Here is a 16,112-nt window from a genome sequence, read left to right on the forward strand (position 1 = left end):
TTGATCTAAAACAAATTAGCATTACTTTATTAGCTTTTGTTTGAGGATTTATATAGACCCCCAAAAAACGAAAAAAAAGATGTTTTCTTTGAAACTTTCCAAATAAAATATTTTTTTATGCATTTTTTCTTAATTTTAGATCCGAATAAGTCTCAAGTACCAAGAATAGAATAATGTATGGTTCTTTGGTTTCAGATAATCAGAACAGTCAGAATCATGACACCAGTAGGGCACCTCTTATTTCAGTGTGTTTCTGTTAATCGGTGTATTTCCGAAAATATCCAATGTAATGACTTTATAAACTTTCCAAAGATTGTATGTATTGTATGGAATCTATTCAGAATAGATATAAATATAATGTTTTTGTTTTAACAGTTTGTCGAGGGAAAAATCCCCAAAATAGGCTTTAACAAATTCCGTCACACTCACACTGATCCCCCTAATTCATACTATATGGGAAGATAGTGACGTTTTTTAGTTGAGAAATTTCTTGAAAAGACCAGTGAACATTGTTGTCATTGTGTGAACGATTTTTACCTTTTTTATAAATATAAAAAATAGGTATAGAATTCGCTCAAACATAAGAAAAAATTCCTGATTGTCTTATACCAATCGATTCAGCTCGACGAACTGAGCAAATGTCCGTGTGTGTTGTCAACAAAGATGTCGAGATCTCAGAGATGACTGGACCGATTTTAATCCAACTAGTCGCAAATGAAAGGTCTCCCCGTAATCCTGAACGCTATTGAATGGTTATGAGATCGGATGTTTACTTTTGAATTATACGAAGTTATTTGCAGTTGATTGACAATATCTGTCAGTAATTGACCATCAAAACAGAATAAGTTTTCAGACTTGGATTCCGCATGATAATAGCTATACAACAGAAGGGATCCCACTAATTTTCCTAGGTACAAAGATTGTTGTAAGTTTATTGACCTGTCTGTTCGTAGGAATGTCACCAAAGCCGTATTTGTTGCTGATTTATTACAATCACGTATCGATCGTCCCGAATTTTTGCAAATGATTAATCTGGACATTCATTGACGTAATCTACGCTATCATTGCTTATTGAGCTTACCCATTGTACGAAGAAATTATGGTTACAATGAACCATTTTCCAGTATGTGCAAAACATTCAATAGCTGCTTCAATGTTTTTGACTTTCATCTATCTTGAAATATGATTGAACGATTGTTGATTGCCCATGCTTACCTTACCATGTCCTATCATCCATTTTTCTCTTCTCTATCTGGCCGATTAAGCAAGAACACGATTGCTGCCCTGTCATGCTTGGTGTCATTAACTAGTTATGGGGTTATAGGTTTAATTTTAATTGTTAGTCTTTATTGTTAGTGTTAAGCCTTATTGTATCTGTTGGATCATTGTAATCTGTTGATACAAAAGATGAGGATGTTTTACGTCCCGGATTGGCGGTTCAACGCATAGGACGCTGGTCTTACAAGTCAGTTGTAGTATGTTCGAGCCCCGACCTGGAAGGATTCTTAGTGTCAGTAGGATCCATAGTACTAGCCATGCAATGATTCTGTACACTAAGAATCGGCTGCGAAGTCTGTTGATACAGAAAAGCCAAATTCCACTAAAGGAATGTAATGCCCAAGACTTGGATGTTTTATGCCTGCTGGAGAGGGAGATTTCCAGAATTAATCTCCATCGGGCTTTTTCCTGCTCCCCAAAATAAACAAAATAAAATAAACAAGCCATAGATTGTCCAAATCCATCCTATTTTAACAGAGATATCGATATTTTGTGCAAGTGACTTTTCGTCTTATTCCAGTAGTAGTAGTTTTACGCGCTTGATGATAAAGCGATGTTTAGGAGCAAAGTGAAATACGATTTTCAATACTGTTTTATGCAATTGTTTCTTAGCACATAAAAAACTACGTTAGCTCGCTTCATCTTTGGTTACATAATCGTTCGAACATGACATATGTTTCAGAAAGATGGCAGTATTTTCAAATTCAAAACAATTTCATATTTATAATTGTGGAAGAACACAACTTCTTACATCCTTATAAAGGGTGATTTTTTAAGAGCTTGAGAACTTTTTTAAACAATAAAACGCATAAAATTTGCAAAATCTCATCGGTTCTTTATTTTAAACGTTAGATTGGTACATGACATTTACTTTTTGAAGATAATTTCATCTGCCACAACGTCGAATTTTCAGTGAATGGGCCCTAGAAAAGTTGGCAGAAAATCCGCTTTTTTATCGACAAATTTTGTTCAGCGATGAGGCTCATTTCTGGTTGAATGGCTACGTAAATAAGCAAAATTGCCGCATTTGGAGTGAAGAGCAACCAGAAGCCGTTCAAGAACTGCCCATGCATCCCGAAAAATGCACTGTTTGGTGTGGTTTGTACGCTGGTGGAATCATTGGACCGTATTTTTTCAAAGATGCTGTTGGACGCAACGTTACAGTGAATGGCGATCGCTATCGTTCGATGCTAACAAACTTTTTGTTGCCAAAAATGGAAGAACTGAACTTGGTTGACATGTGGTTTCAACAAGATGGCGCTACATGCCACACAGCTCGCGATTCTATGGCCATTTTGAAGGAAAACTTCGGAGAACAATTCATCTCAAGAAATGGACCGGTAAGTTGGCCACCAAGATCATGCGATTTGACGCCTCTAGACTATTTTTTGTGGGGCTACGTCAAGTCTAAAGTCTACAGAAATAAGCCAGTAACTATTCCAGCTTTGGAAGACAACATTTCCGAAGAAATTCGGGCTATTCCGGCCGAAATGCTCGAAAAAGTTTCCCAAAATTGGACTTTCCGAATGGACCACCTAAGACGCAGCCGCGGTCAACATTTAAATGAAATTATCTTCAAAAAGTAAATGTCATGTACCAATCTAACGTTTAAAATAAAGAACCGATGAGATTTTGCAAATTTTATGCGTTTTATTGTTTAAAAAAGTTCTCAAGCTCTTAAAAAATCACCCTTTACCATTCGGAGAGGTTGTAGTTCCGGAACTACATGATGATATATGTAATGAAATTAAAATAATGTCACTCATTTTGCTCGTAGAAGGCCGTAGAGTTCCATACAAAATTGGTGAATTTTATCCGATTCCGACTTTCAATTTTGAAATTACTGGGTGATGAATTTTTAAAATACAAACCGGCATAGAAGGTGACGATACCAAAAAATCTTCAAAGTGGGGCTCAAAACTGTTTCAATTTATTCGTCATACTAATTCATGGGCATACGAACTATGTTTGGTTATGCAAGTCTCTGAATAGCTTTTTTAAAAGTACCATACATAACGACAAAAAAACTCACTTATACATCTTATGCAATACTTAATCGATTGTCACACGTTTAGATTAAAAAGAATATTTTAAGGTTTCATACAATTTCTATCTTCTATTCATCTTGCAGTTCCGAAATTTTAATAATTTAATCATTGACATAATTTTATGAAAACTAAACACAACGAGTATATTCACGCGAAAAACACATGCTGATTGATAAAAAAGGTACCATTTAACTGCTAGATGGATTAAGTACGTTTTTTTAATATTAGGGCAATCACTTTTAACTTCCTCGAGATCAGATAAAAATCTATGAAGATAGACAATTTTTGTTCCAGTCAGAAACAAGTTTTGTCATTTCAATTATGATTTAAATTTTATTCCCTTCAATTTATCATTCTCGATTTTAAAACTGATTCTTGATCTTCCTTGATAAGTTTTATATGCAAATACGATACACTCAAGTTTGCTAGTGTAATTCAATATCATATGATATTTCTCACGAAAGTCGTCTGGCGATGGTTGGTTGGTGATCTATTATCTATTATATATTAAATACAGAACGTCGATGCAAAATATTTCCCACGACATTGTTGTCGAAATACCTGGTATTGACGATAAATTGATCTAATATTTTATCATCATTCTCAGAATGACTATAACGAGTATTCTTTGTGATGCCGCTATTCGTACAGAAATGGGTAAAAACGGATGGGTTAATTATACTAAGAGAGACTCAACATCCTTTCGATTTAATATGAATAAAAGCGTTTTTCCATTGTAACATATTCGTAGGATCCTTAAGTATGCGTGGGAATCCACGGAAGGTGAAACCGTTTTCGTATTATATATTCATGATTGTCAGTTGATTTGCAATTCGCTGAATTTTTTTTCCATTTTCTTTTGAAATTCATTTCACTTTCGAACATTGTCTACGCCCGCGCACGTTAATTAAAGCTTTGTGTGCACAATGGTCTTTTCTGAAACAAATAAATATGCCAAACTAAATCCATTAACCTTGATGATTGTATTTCAATGGTATAAGTTCACATAACGATTCGCACCAATTTTTAATGCATTCGAACAATTCCGAACGCTATCAAATATTTCCCAGGGAATCGATGCATTCTGTTTCACAGTATTGATAGCACCACTTGAACTAAATACTGTTTTTTTTTAATTTGACCAATTCATCCTTGCAGCACTGTGATCTGTTGCTGGCGCGGTCTCACGCTAAGCCACGCCATTTTTGTGCAACGTGCTCAGCACGCATCGACTTAGAGGTTGAAATTTTCCAAAACGGAACATTATAGATAGTGACGATAAATCAACAATCACGGAACGCATGAGTCTTACGATGGATCCCCACTGCTGTTGTTGTTGCTGCTGTTGCTGTTGCCATTACTATTGACTCTATTGTTTCGAGTTGCATGTTTTTCACCCACTACAGGAGGTGCGTGCCAAACGACAAAGGCCGGAATGACGGCAGCGTTGCCTGGGGCATGTAATTGATAAAACAAATTATGCAAATTTATTTATGCAAGTGAAAAATGGATCCATTGGATGTACGGAAAAAATCTAGCAACTCGATGGTTGCGAAAATGAAAATTTATCTACCCTCCCATAGGGCATACATAAAAGTCGATTCTAAAATGAATGGCCTTTTCCGTCGTTCCGCTCTGCCCTACTTTCCTCAACGTGAAACATAAATTTCGTCGGTAATGAAATGAGTTTTCAAGTTACTGTCATTATCATCTGCTGGCTGCCATTGAGTGTGGATTGTGGTTCCTGTCATTTTGTCCCTGAAGTATGTTTAAAACTTATTCTACCTAACGCAGTAAGTTTCGAAATCCGAATTATAAAGTTTTTTTTTACCGCATCCGATCGCCGTCTTTGTTAATCCGTTCGTTTTTCCAGTTGCTTGCACTTGTCGACGAAAGAAACCGCTGCGGTCAATTTCCAAAAAAGAAAACTGCCAGTTAAACTTTCCCGAAGTTCCCTAACAACCGTTCCATATTGCTTGTAAAACTTAAGTAAACCTCTAGGGAAACTATTCCGGAGAAAAAGGTCATCGTGGCAAAGAATGTTGAATGGAAATTTCTGGCTCATACATTCATCCCTCGCCTTAATACGACTAATCGAGGGAAAGTACATAAGCAATGGGAATCGCAGATATCTGAGCAAAACTGTTTTTACATACAATTTATGGAAATTATCATTTTCCAGCAACGACGCTGTGCAGGATAGGATAATTATCTAAGTTTGGCTTGTCGTTGACAATTTGCCTAAGCCGCAGGGTGTGACCTTCCTTTGGATCCGATGAGGAAATTAATGCGACACGGTTCAAACAGCATTAATAGGGACAGCGAAGATATTGTCTTATGTATTTTTCTCGAAGAAAGTTTTCAAATTATTTTTCCGAAAGTGGTTTTATTATGCAAATATTTATCTTCCCGAAAACTTATACTTGAAGCGGACTATAACGGATTGAAAGGATGGTTATCGAACACCGAGGAAGTTACGTATTCGAACATCTTTTTACTATCTGGTTTCACATTGCATGTGCCATCGAACTGGGCCAAGTAAATCGACAATGGAACGTTATCACTATGTGCGTGAGGCTTTGAGATATGATGAAACAGCCGCTTCAGTTCAAAATTTCTAAGCAAGATGACGAAATCCCGCTATTGTTTAGAGCCGGCGGTGAAAAACCAAACCGATAAGTACTTGACTACGCGCATTCCTCTACTGCTCGATATCTGAAGAATTGGGCCACCTAACTCTGAGTAATAACTCAACTGGCAAATATAAGACATGACTAATACAGACTACAGAGGTGATTTGGTGGTGTGATGGCCGGCCTCGATCATTAGCTGTCTAATGGACAAAAAAACGTCTCTTTGGGCCAGAGACTTTTCCTCTCACCATTCGTAATTAGCAATCGTCAAGTGAAAACATCCATCGAACAGCAACGGCATACGTGGAGAGTTATACAACAACTCAGCCCGGAAGATAGCCAATCAAACAATCAAAAATTGAAATGATATACTCTTCAGGGGCTCGTATGCTGATCGGCCCGTCACTAATTGTGGGATGAATGACCATCATTAAGCTAAAATCTCCGTCATATGGCCTAATCACGATGTCGATATCGAACATGGCCGATCATGATCCAATCGAGAGGTTGTTGCCCCCCAGGCACATGTTTTCCCGGCTTTTGTTTTTCATTACGGTATTTGGTGTATCCACCTTCGGTTTCTTGCACGAGATCAAATGTGTTTTTATGGTTCCAAAATACGTTGGTTTGGTTTATTTTGACATTCAGACAACTTAAACTAACTTTTGGAGCTGAGAGTTGATTTTTAAAATTGCTTCTAATATTTCTGTCATATTGTTGAATACTTGTAACACTGCGATTTGTATTTGAACAGTATTGGCCATCTACATATTTATTACCCGTGTCAAATTTGAATAACGCTGCACACAAAAAAATTTCAATTTTACAGGTTACTTAATCCCTCATACGATGTAATTCATAACGACTAAATTTGTCAAATGACGGGAAATTTCATTTGATATGACTTAATGTTGGATTCGCATGAATTTTATTGGTTTCGACTGTAATGAACCTGTGAGACTGCATGAGTTTAAATGCACCTTTTACCAGCCAAACAGATGTGTGCTTCTGTGGCTCAAGTCGCAGCGGGTCGCTATCATTACTTTTTTTTCATGTCATAGAGTTTTAGACATAATATTGAATGCTATTGAAGGTAAATTTGCGTAAACTGTGACGCTCCATTTATGTGCATCTAATAAAATGTAAAATTACAGGATTTTTTCAAAGTGTGTGACCCACACAAAACCAGAAAACTACCAAATTTTTTGAGCTTTTCATCCAACTTTGGGGTTCTGTTTATGAACTTAATCTTAGGTACACTCTTAGAAAAAATGAAATTTACGCTTGTCGTAAATTCAAGTATGCCGTAATTTCTTCGATGTTGACACAATATTATATCTACTAACATGTAAACATAAATTTTGCGTCTGTATCGATGTGAGTTTCAGCTAAAACAACTGTGAAGTTAATGATAAGACTTATCTTTAAATGCTTTGTATTGTGAATGTAAGTGAATCGTGACGCTCCTTTCATGTGCATCTAGAATGATGTACCATTTTTAAGTGTGTAAGTAATGGTTCTGTCCAAAAATAAACTGAAAAGGTCATATCAAAAAATTGCATTTTACATTTGACCTAATCTCTCGTACGATGTAATGCATAAAAAACAGCATTTGTTTTTTTTTTTATTTCAGTGAATTTCATTTCATGGAATTTTAGACACAATAATAAATGTTCCTCCACGTAAATTTGCGTGAACTGTGCATCTAATAAGATGTAAAATCGAAGGGTTTTTTTTCGAAGTGTGCAGGTTATATCGACTCAATAGTAAGTTATGTTTACTCGATTATAAAGTTTCGTTGACTCAATTTTAAATTGACTGCGGTTCATTAAATGTGTATTTATTAAACAAAATATCGCTGCTGGTTGGTTTTGCTGGTGGTGTTTTGACGACAATGGTAAAAATTAATAAACGAAAAGATTCACCACAACTCAAAATTGAATAGAAAACTTCAAGCATTAAGTAATGTTATGTATTTAATTGGATATTGCTTGATCATCAGCATCTCTTGAGCTATACGAGATGGAAAGTTTATGTCTTGGACAAAGTTATTCGATTTAAATTTACCTAAAACATTTCTTAAATTTTAACGAATCTTTACGTTTGTCACTTAAAAATAATCTTTATTCCATGCTGAAAAAGTTAAGTGACATCGAACAACTAAAATCATTTTTTACGTTTCGTCTTTGACTCATCTGTGCAGAGCAGTTCAAATTGAATTGTTTAATGCTAAACTCGCCAGCTCAATTTGAACCGCTAAGAAGACGTAAAGTTTCTGCTATTTGCAGAACACTGTTTATGCAGAACTACTGCTCAGTATCGGTAACACCGACGGCCACGTAAAGCTGTACGTTTTTAATAAAAAAAAATTTACATAACCTTTTGAATTTTTAAACAATTATGACAATTATGAATTTTGTTCTTTTATGCAGCTATTTTCTTTTCGCTCTAAGCGAGAGCTTGGAATTTTAAACACACTTCACTCTCTGGTTCTAGAACCGGTAGCCGGGTTTGAATAATAACCAATTTCAATCTATTGTGCCATAAGACCTTTTATTTGAGTTTATGTTTGTGAAAATCTAGAGGACCGTGCCACTTGAGCCAATTAGTTCTGATTCCTAGTTCATTCAGCAAGCTACTAACATAGCTCACAAATTGAAACAGGTTTGAGCTAAATTTAAAAGATTTTTCCTTTACTTGAATCATCATCGAAGTGACAGTTTTTACAAATTGACCTTCATTTTCAGAACAACAGCGAATAAGTGTAGAAATTTTAATATAAAGAGTGAGTGTGTTGCTATACAGTACGATGTAAAAATGAACGAATTTTTTTCAACTTACCATATTCAGTTTTCGTGCAGGCTTTGTAAGTTTATTAGGCAAAATGGGATGACTAATGGTACAATAAGCCTGTTTATATTAACAGCTAAAATGCTATTATGATGAATTTGATTTACAGAAGTAATAGAAGCGCACGATTATGTATGTCTCGAGTATACAGCAGTCTCAACGTTGTAGCTATCATTAGATTTTTATTATCATAATAATTATTATTAATCACAGCATGGATAATATTATTTTCTGTTTTCATTGTCGACATATGCACATCGCAAAGCATGAAATTCCGATGTATATCTTAATAAGTTTGATGATCTAAAGTTGGTCAAACAAGATTCGAATCATGTCTGTACTCCAAGTTCAATTCGTATAGAGTATGGAAATAATATTTCTTTCAAACTTTCTTCTTAGCGAATGCAATCGCATCCGGGCCTTTCGTTTGACTCTTTCCAGAATGTTTTGTATTTCATCCTTGGTAACTTCCCTCACAAGAGGAGCTGCATCTTGTCAGTTTTTGCCTTTCTCATAGGTATAGGGTTAGGGCTCCATATTTCATCTCATTTGTAAGGACGTTAATTTAAAATTTGATTTAGCCACTAAAATCACTACGATTTTTTCATATTTCTGCTTAGCTCGCGTTGCTCCAAATTGGGAGTTGATTCACATTCCTTGGAAATTAAAATAATATTGGAAAAATCAGCTAAAACACTTCTGATATGTTACTACTGTGCTCCTAATTTCATATCAAAGGTTTTATATTCATCCTATCATTGGTCCTCTATTCATCCTATAAATCGGTGATGGCGACAGGAATCAAAAACAAAATATTGCACTATTACACTCTCAGGTTCAAAATGTCAGAATTTTCCTTAAAAAGGGCCTTATGCCAACTATGAGAAAACACACCATATTTTTAGAAACAGTTTGGAATCATTTCGACGTTTAAAATTTTTTGGATCGTTTTTTTTACCTTTCGTTTTAAATTTAAAATTTTACTGTGCAGTTAATTTGGAAAACTTGAAAAAGAACAACAAAAAAACAAGAATTGTTACTATTTAGGCATTAGCCCTTCTAGAAACAAAATGCAGAACCAGAGATGCCATTTATCCAGATTTATCTGTATTGTATAGATTTTGGCGTTCGTATACTGATTTAAATCAAATTACAGATTTTCTACAGATTTTCTAAATTTAATACAGATTTGTAAAGGTTCATAAAAAGTGAGAAGTAAAAAGTTAAACTTTTCTCTCTGAGTATCAATTAATATTTGATTGCAGTACTTCTTTAAAAGTTTATTAATCATAGAACAAACCACATGTTAAAATGGAAATCTTTTGTGCAAATTAGTGAAAACAGATAGAGCAGATACATATTTTCTATGAAAATATCTGGCATCTCTGTGCACAGTTGATGAAACACACACACTTAACAAATACCAAAAAATACTTGTTGGTGATAATTTGAAGAAAGAAAACAATTTTTTTTGTAACATTATGAGAAAACTTGGCAACTTTGCGAAAATAAATGAGATGAAAACATAGCGCAATCAAGTGAACTAAGTGAAAAACTTTCATCTCATATTCTTGAAGACTTTTATTGCTTGTCGGGTAATTTGAAGTTTTTAATCGTTAATTAAACAAGTGGCAAATGAACATTACTAATCATGAAGTCATCCAGCGTTCAATAGTAGAGTAATTGTGCGAAATAGTGACCATGTTTTGAGACGAACAGACGGATTAAAACAGGTTTTTCAACTGGAACTGGCTTACAACCGCATATCACTTCTTCATGAGTTTGCACTTACCCCAATATTTTTCTATTGGACTATATTTTAGCTCTGGCGTCGTGGGAGGAGGGTTAATTTCCGTTGGTCATGGAATACCGTGGGATACCTATTCTTGAACCAAGAATCACTGGATCACAAAGTACGTCCGTCAATCGACTGTTCCACAGAAGCACACATATGATTGGCTGGTGAGTGGTGAGTTTGTGTGTGTGGTTAACCTATTCCAAGCCCCACTGTTTGGTAGCGGTTTACAGAAAAAATATATTTCCATGTGTTTCATTTATACATGCGAATAACTTTAGTTCAGGTTCTGACTAAATCGAATCCCGATGACCTATTTCGTGTACAGAGCAAATCATGTTCCGAGGTAACCGTTTCGTCAACCTACCCCGCCTAAATGAATTGTTTGCATCAAATGGATTCAAAAATAACAATTTGCAATTAGCGAGCAATCGACGCATATTTATTTTATGTTTTTCAGTTTTGTGTGAATAATAAACATTTTTCAATCTAATTAATATTCGAGGTTTCGTTTAATGTTACATTCCTTACCGTATCGAGATCTTCCAAACTTTCTGAACTAGCCAATTACACCTTTGGAACATAGTATGATATTGTAATTAATAATAAGAATAGAATTATTATTTATACCCGAACAGTTATTCTTGCTCATATGATATGAGAAATGCTAATTTATAAATTACAAGGATACTGCAGACGGTTTTTATGAAAACAAGTTTACAATTGACGTCAAGGCGAAATGCTTGACCTATTTGAAGGATTTTCAATAATTTTCGCTTTTCAAATTACATACAAACCAATACGCACCCTCTCATTCTACTACTAACGCAGAAGGCGATAGCCCCCAGTCGACGCCGTTCTATTGACCAAATGTCATCATAGACACACGGGAAGACATAAGATAGGAACTTGTGAGCACTTAGTTATCTCACCTTTTGACGATCATCTGATTGGCCGATAAGTGGTCTATTTAAATTCATATAGTCACACTTGCTAGTCGAATGGTTGGAGCCAGTAAAATTCAGTGTCATCCAACATTAAGTTATTTCTCCATCATCTTCGGGTTCGATTTGGTCAGAAATATCTCACATAAAATAGGACGTAATATTCCGAATAATTGGAAAAGACTGTTTTTGACCACAACTTCTGGAACAATAAAATTGCCTAAAGCCCAAATCCTAAATAACCTGAAAAATATTTTATGGACAGGACTTAGTTTTTTCGATTATTTCTAATGCATCAAACAATTTCAAATTATATATCTGTTTGTAATCATTAAATCTTTAAGCTATTGCTTAAATCTCGAATTTAATTTGCTTAAATCTCGAATTTAATTGCTTAAAGCGTCGAATTTAACCATAAATGCTTACTATTCCTAGAATTCTTGAGAAAGTGGGAAAAAATCCTGATGTTTGATTAATTAGAGAAACCAGCGTACGGGGAGAGATAGTAAACAAAAATATACTTTTGTCTTTTATCACAGGACTGCTGAAACTTAGTCATTTCAGTAGTGTCTGGTATTCCAAATTGAAAGTTACATGGAAAAAATACACCTCCATTTCAACGCCTAACTGCATTGACTTTTCATCGGGTTAATTAGCATCATACGAATGATACAATGCGTTCAGGAAATCGGTGCACTAATTTCAACAAATGAAATTAATTTTATCACAAACACCTACGATCAGCTGTGTTTTAACGTTGCTTAAGATATACTTTGACATTGTATCTAATTTTCATGTAAATCCGTTTCAACAAGTCTAGGCATAAGTCGAAATAAAACAATATTTATAACTTCACTTATGAATTGCGTAAAACTAGTCGCAATTTTATTTCTTCACTACTGTTAAGCTGCGAATTAGGTACCGATACAACCCGAGACAGTCTGCCAATAATAGCTATACGGAAAACACTCCACCTCAATAACAATATATTTATGGTTTTTTTTTCTTCGCCATGTAGCGGGCAATAAGTTTTTCGATATTGGAAACAGTAGTAATCACAAGTCACTTCCCAAATATCGTTTCACTGATCGGTGCCCATGACCGTTCGCATCCACACAAACGGGAAACGCTGTACAGTTTGTGAGTTACAATCGATGCATCGATCATCAGCTATGGCTAGACTCATTTTTATTGAAGGAAATTAAATAAAAATAAATAATGCCTGTGTGGAATCGCAGTCTCCTAACGAAGTGTGTTAAGTGCAACAAACGGATTATCTTGGCGTAAATTTACTCGGTCAGTGCGTTCGCTTGCTTTGAACTACGACACCCACGGGAGGGCGTGTTAATCTGGTTGCATTTTCTCATGATGGGGACGACGAAGAAGGTATTTTGGCCTAGTTCTATTTGTTTCGGTTTTCGGTTCCATAAAGCTTTGGAATCAGAACATTTGCGATTTGAATGTATAAGTATTGAAAAAAATTTCCAGCGCACATCTGTTCCAATCATAAACAGAGACCGTAAATTGCCTTTCAGATATTTGCGAAACGGGGCATTCAATAGTTTTCCCATTCGGTCTCTATTGTATGCCTGTGTGCACCGTGCGGGGATGTGTTTTAATACAAGCAGTACGATGTGGAATGTTGAGGCTTTGATTAATGATGGAATAAGCTTTGCGGTTGGTCACGTGTTTGTATTAGGTTGGAATAGAAAGGGTTGTGCGCTGACTCAAACTCATTGCGATCACGCTACAAAACCTGGTTAACCCGTCTACTGAGGTTCCGCTCGAGAATTTTCGATTATAGGGTTGGATTCACCATGAGTGTAATTATGATTCAGTGCACTCCGTAGACAATCGAGTTTAGAGTATGATTTTTTATCTATTTGTTTAACCCTGACTTTAATCTAGTTGTGGTCGTTTACCGGTGTGAGGCTGAAACATCCTTTCGGAAAGTTTGAAAACGTACATATAATTTCCATTACTTTTGTTGTAATTAAATATAAAAATGCGACGTTTTTAAAATACACAAATCATTCATTCCGCTAAAATAATAGCGTCATAGGTGTTTACATCAGTGAATGTCGAGTTTCGATCGAAGTAAATCGCATTTGCGCTTCCCGTTGCTTTTATAACCAAAAAAATATATATTGCAGCTTGCCGATTGCTGGTAGAAACTTACAATGATCAGAACATGTGAGACATGATTTAATCGATTTATAATTGAAAACTTAGATTTGGAAGATAATGGACATTCTAATGATGCAATAAAGTTTAAAGACAAGGAATTTCAGGCATTGTTGGATGATTACCCAATCCAATCGAATAGAGAATTGTCACAGATACGGAATGAGACCTGAGAAGAAATTCGACAACGACAGTCTAATGAACATCGTACGAACGGTTTATAAGAATAGCTATCAATAACAAAATAATTAATAGTTTGAATCAATGCAATGATTGAATATCTTGCACCATTGATGAAGATTACGTTAAAAGAACTTAATTGGGAAGTAGTATCACACCCACCGTGCTTTCCATACCTCGCCCTGTCCAACTACTGCCATTTTGCAGAGCAGCATTTGACAATTTTGGTGAAGTCAAAAAATTTGTCTCAAAAGAAAATAAATTTCAGGTGGTGAATTAAGGAAATTTATAATTTCCCTAAAACTGAGCGCATATCGAAAAAAATGTCGATTTTCAATCGAAGTCCAGTGGCGTTTCATCTTCATGTGCACCTAGTGCACTGCACAACCAATCAAATTGAAGGAATTTACTGCATTCTCATCCGCATTCAATTATTTTTTGATGTTCTGATTTGTTGTTCTCTTAGTCTCGTTTGGCTCTGAGAGGACTTGCATGCACACTTTCAGGAGAGGCTTTTGTGGTTTATGCGTATGGCAGTTGAAAACAAATTGCTGTCTCAGTTGCAACGTCGCAGCGGTTTTATTGATGAAGTTATTGATAGATTTACAAATTTGCAGAGCACCGAATCTATTTATTTGTTTATTTGGAGCAGGGAAAAGCCCGGTGGAGTTAGTTTCTGTCAAACTTGCTCTCCAATAGGCATAAAATCTCTTTATCTGTTTCATCAACAGATTACAATCATCCAAATGATACATTTCACTTAAACATAGTATTTCCAAACTAACTAAAACTAATTAAAGACTGTCCCCGAAAAAATTCGATATACTGATAATAGTAGGCTACAACAACAGAATATAATTCTCAACATTTGCTACTTAGCCATTGTAGACTAGCTGGCGCACCTTCTTGCGAAGGTTCCTCATTAAATTCCGTACAGACAGTTTTTACACTTTTTTCCAATCTTTTTCGAATTGTTGAATGGTTTCGGCTGCCGATACATGCCCAAAATTCCTCAATTGGTCTAAGTTGTGGGCAATTTGGTGGATTCATGTCTTTTGGGACGAAATTGACATTTTTGGTAGTATACCATTCTACCGTTGATTTCGAGTAGTGGCAAGAAGCAAGATCTAGCCCGATGTGGTCCCGGCAAGGATTTGTAATGGAGTTTCACGTAGGTTTTGTCGTCCATGATTATGCAGTTCAAATTTCCAGCAAGAATCGTATTGTACAGCTTGCGAACCCTTGACCTGATCGATGCTTCTTGTTTCGGACTACGTTTTGGTTGTTTCTGATTCTTATAGGTTCGAAGATTCAAACGTTCTTTAGCACGAAGAACATTTGACTTCGAAGTGCCCACTTTTTTGGTCACATCCCGAACTGAAAGCTCCTTCTTTTGCTCGAACGCCTTCAGTATACGTTCATCCAACTGAGAGTTAGCAGGAACTCCTTCCATTTTTGCTATCTTTCTCAGTGACAGTCTGCGTTCTGTGCACCATTTGTACACAATTTTTCGACGTTGTTCTGCTGAAAGTCCACGCATTCCGAAACAAACTAATGAAAACGAATAAACAACTGCACAAGTGGTTAGAGAAGAGTGTTACCAACAGGACGCAGGACGGATTCTGAACCATTGCGAAATGGCAGCGGTTTTTGGTTGCGTCCATACTTTCTGGGACTGTCTTTAGATAGTAACCCTAGGAACAATTTCTTGATAACGTTTCGTGATAGATTAAAGTCGAATGAATTGGAACAGTGGTTGAATATTCGGCCCATACTGGCAAAAGGCTCGTTATACCCATAATTAGTTCTAGCATATGGGATCCTAAGAAAAGAATAGTTTCGAAGATTACGGCGATGGATATCTATTTATGAAAGCAGTTAGAGCTCGGAGCAATCCTTCTATTATATCGATAATATGAGATAATTTCAATAAAAACTTCCTTTCCAAAAGTATATCGTTATTTCATTGGATGGAAAAACAAGAGTGAATATGCATTCCTTAATCTTTAGTTTTCACTTACAACGAGCTGTTACATCTGATATCATACCACATAAGCAGTGTACAATCCGTAAATTTTAACCACTATTTCTCGAACTACCGGAACCGAAACCTAGATACCGTTATATTAAAATTCGGATCAATCAACTATCAAATAATATATTTAGAAGAACTTCCAAAAAATAATTGAAATAAGTAACG

At 35.6% G+C, this 16,112-nt stretch overlaps 1 protein-coding gene across 6 annotated transcripts in view; it reads left to right on the forward strand.

Moving 5' to 3' along the window:
• LOC131425326 (dentin sialophosphoprotein) overlaps positions 1–16,112 on the forward strand; it is a 90,135-nt gene that overhangs the window by 37,994 nt on the left and 36,029 nt on the right. For 2 of the 6 annotated variants that reach the window (XM_058587135.1, XM_058587140.1), the window contains exon 3: positions 10,633–10,778. The exons of 3 other annotated variants lie outside the window; for them this stretch is intronic. The gene's annotated coding sequence lies outside the window, so the exon portion shown is untranslated. The remainder of the gene's footprint in view (positions 1–10,632; positions 10,779–16,112) is intronic. One more of the 6 variants, XM_058587136.1, reaches the window with a different exon arrangement.

The sequence above is a fragment of the Malaya genurostris genome, chromosome 1 (assembly GCF_030247185.1).
Source record: "Malaya genurostris strain Urasoe2022 chromosome 1, Malgen_1.1, whole genome shotgun sequence".
Lineage (NCBI taxonomy): Eukaryota > Metazoa > Arthropoda > Insecta > Diptera > Culicidae > Malaya > Malaya genurostris.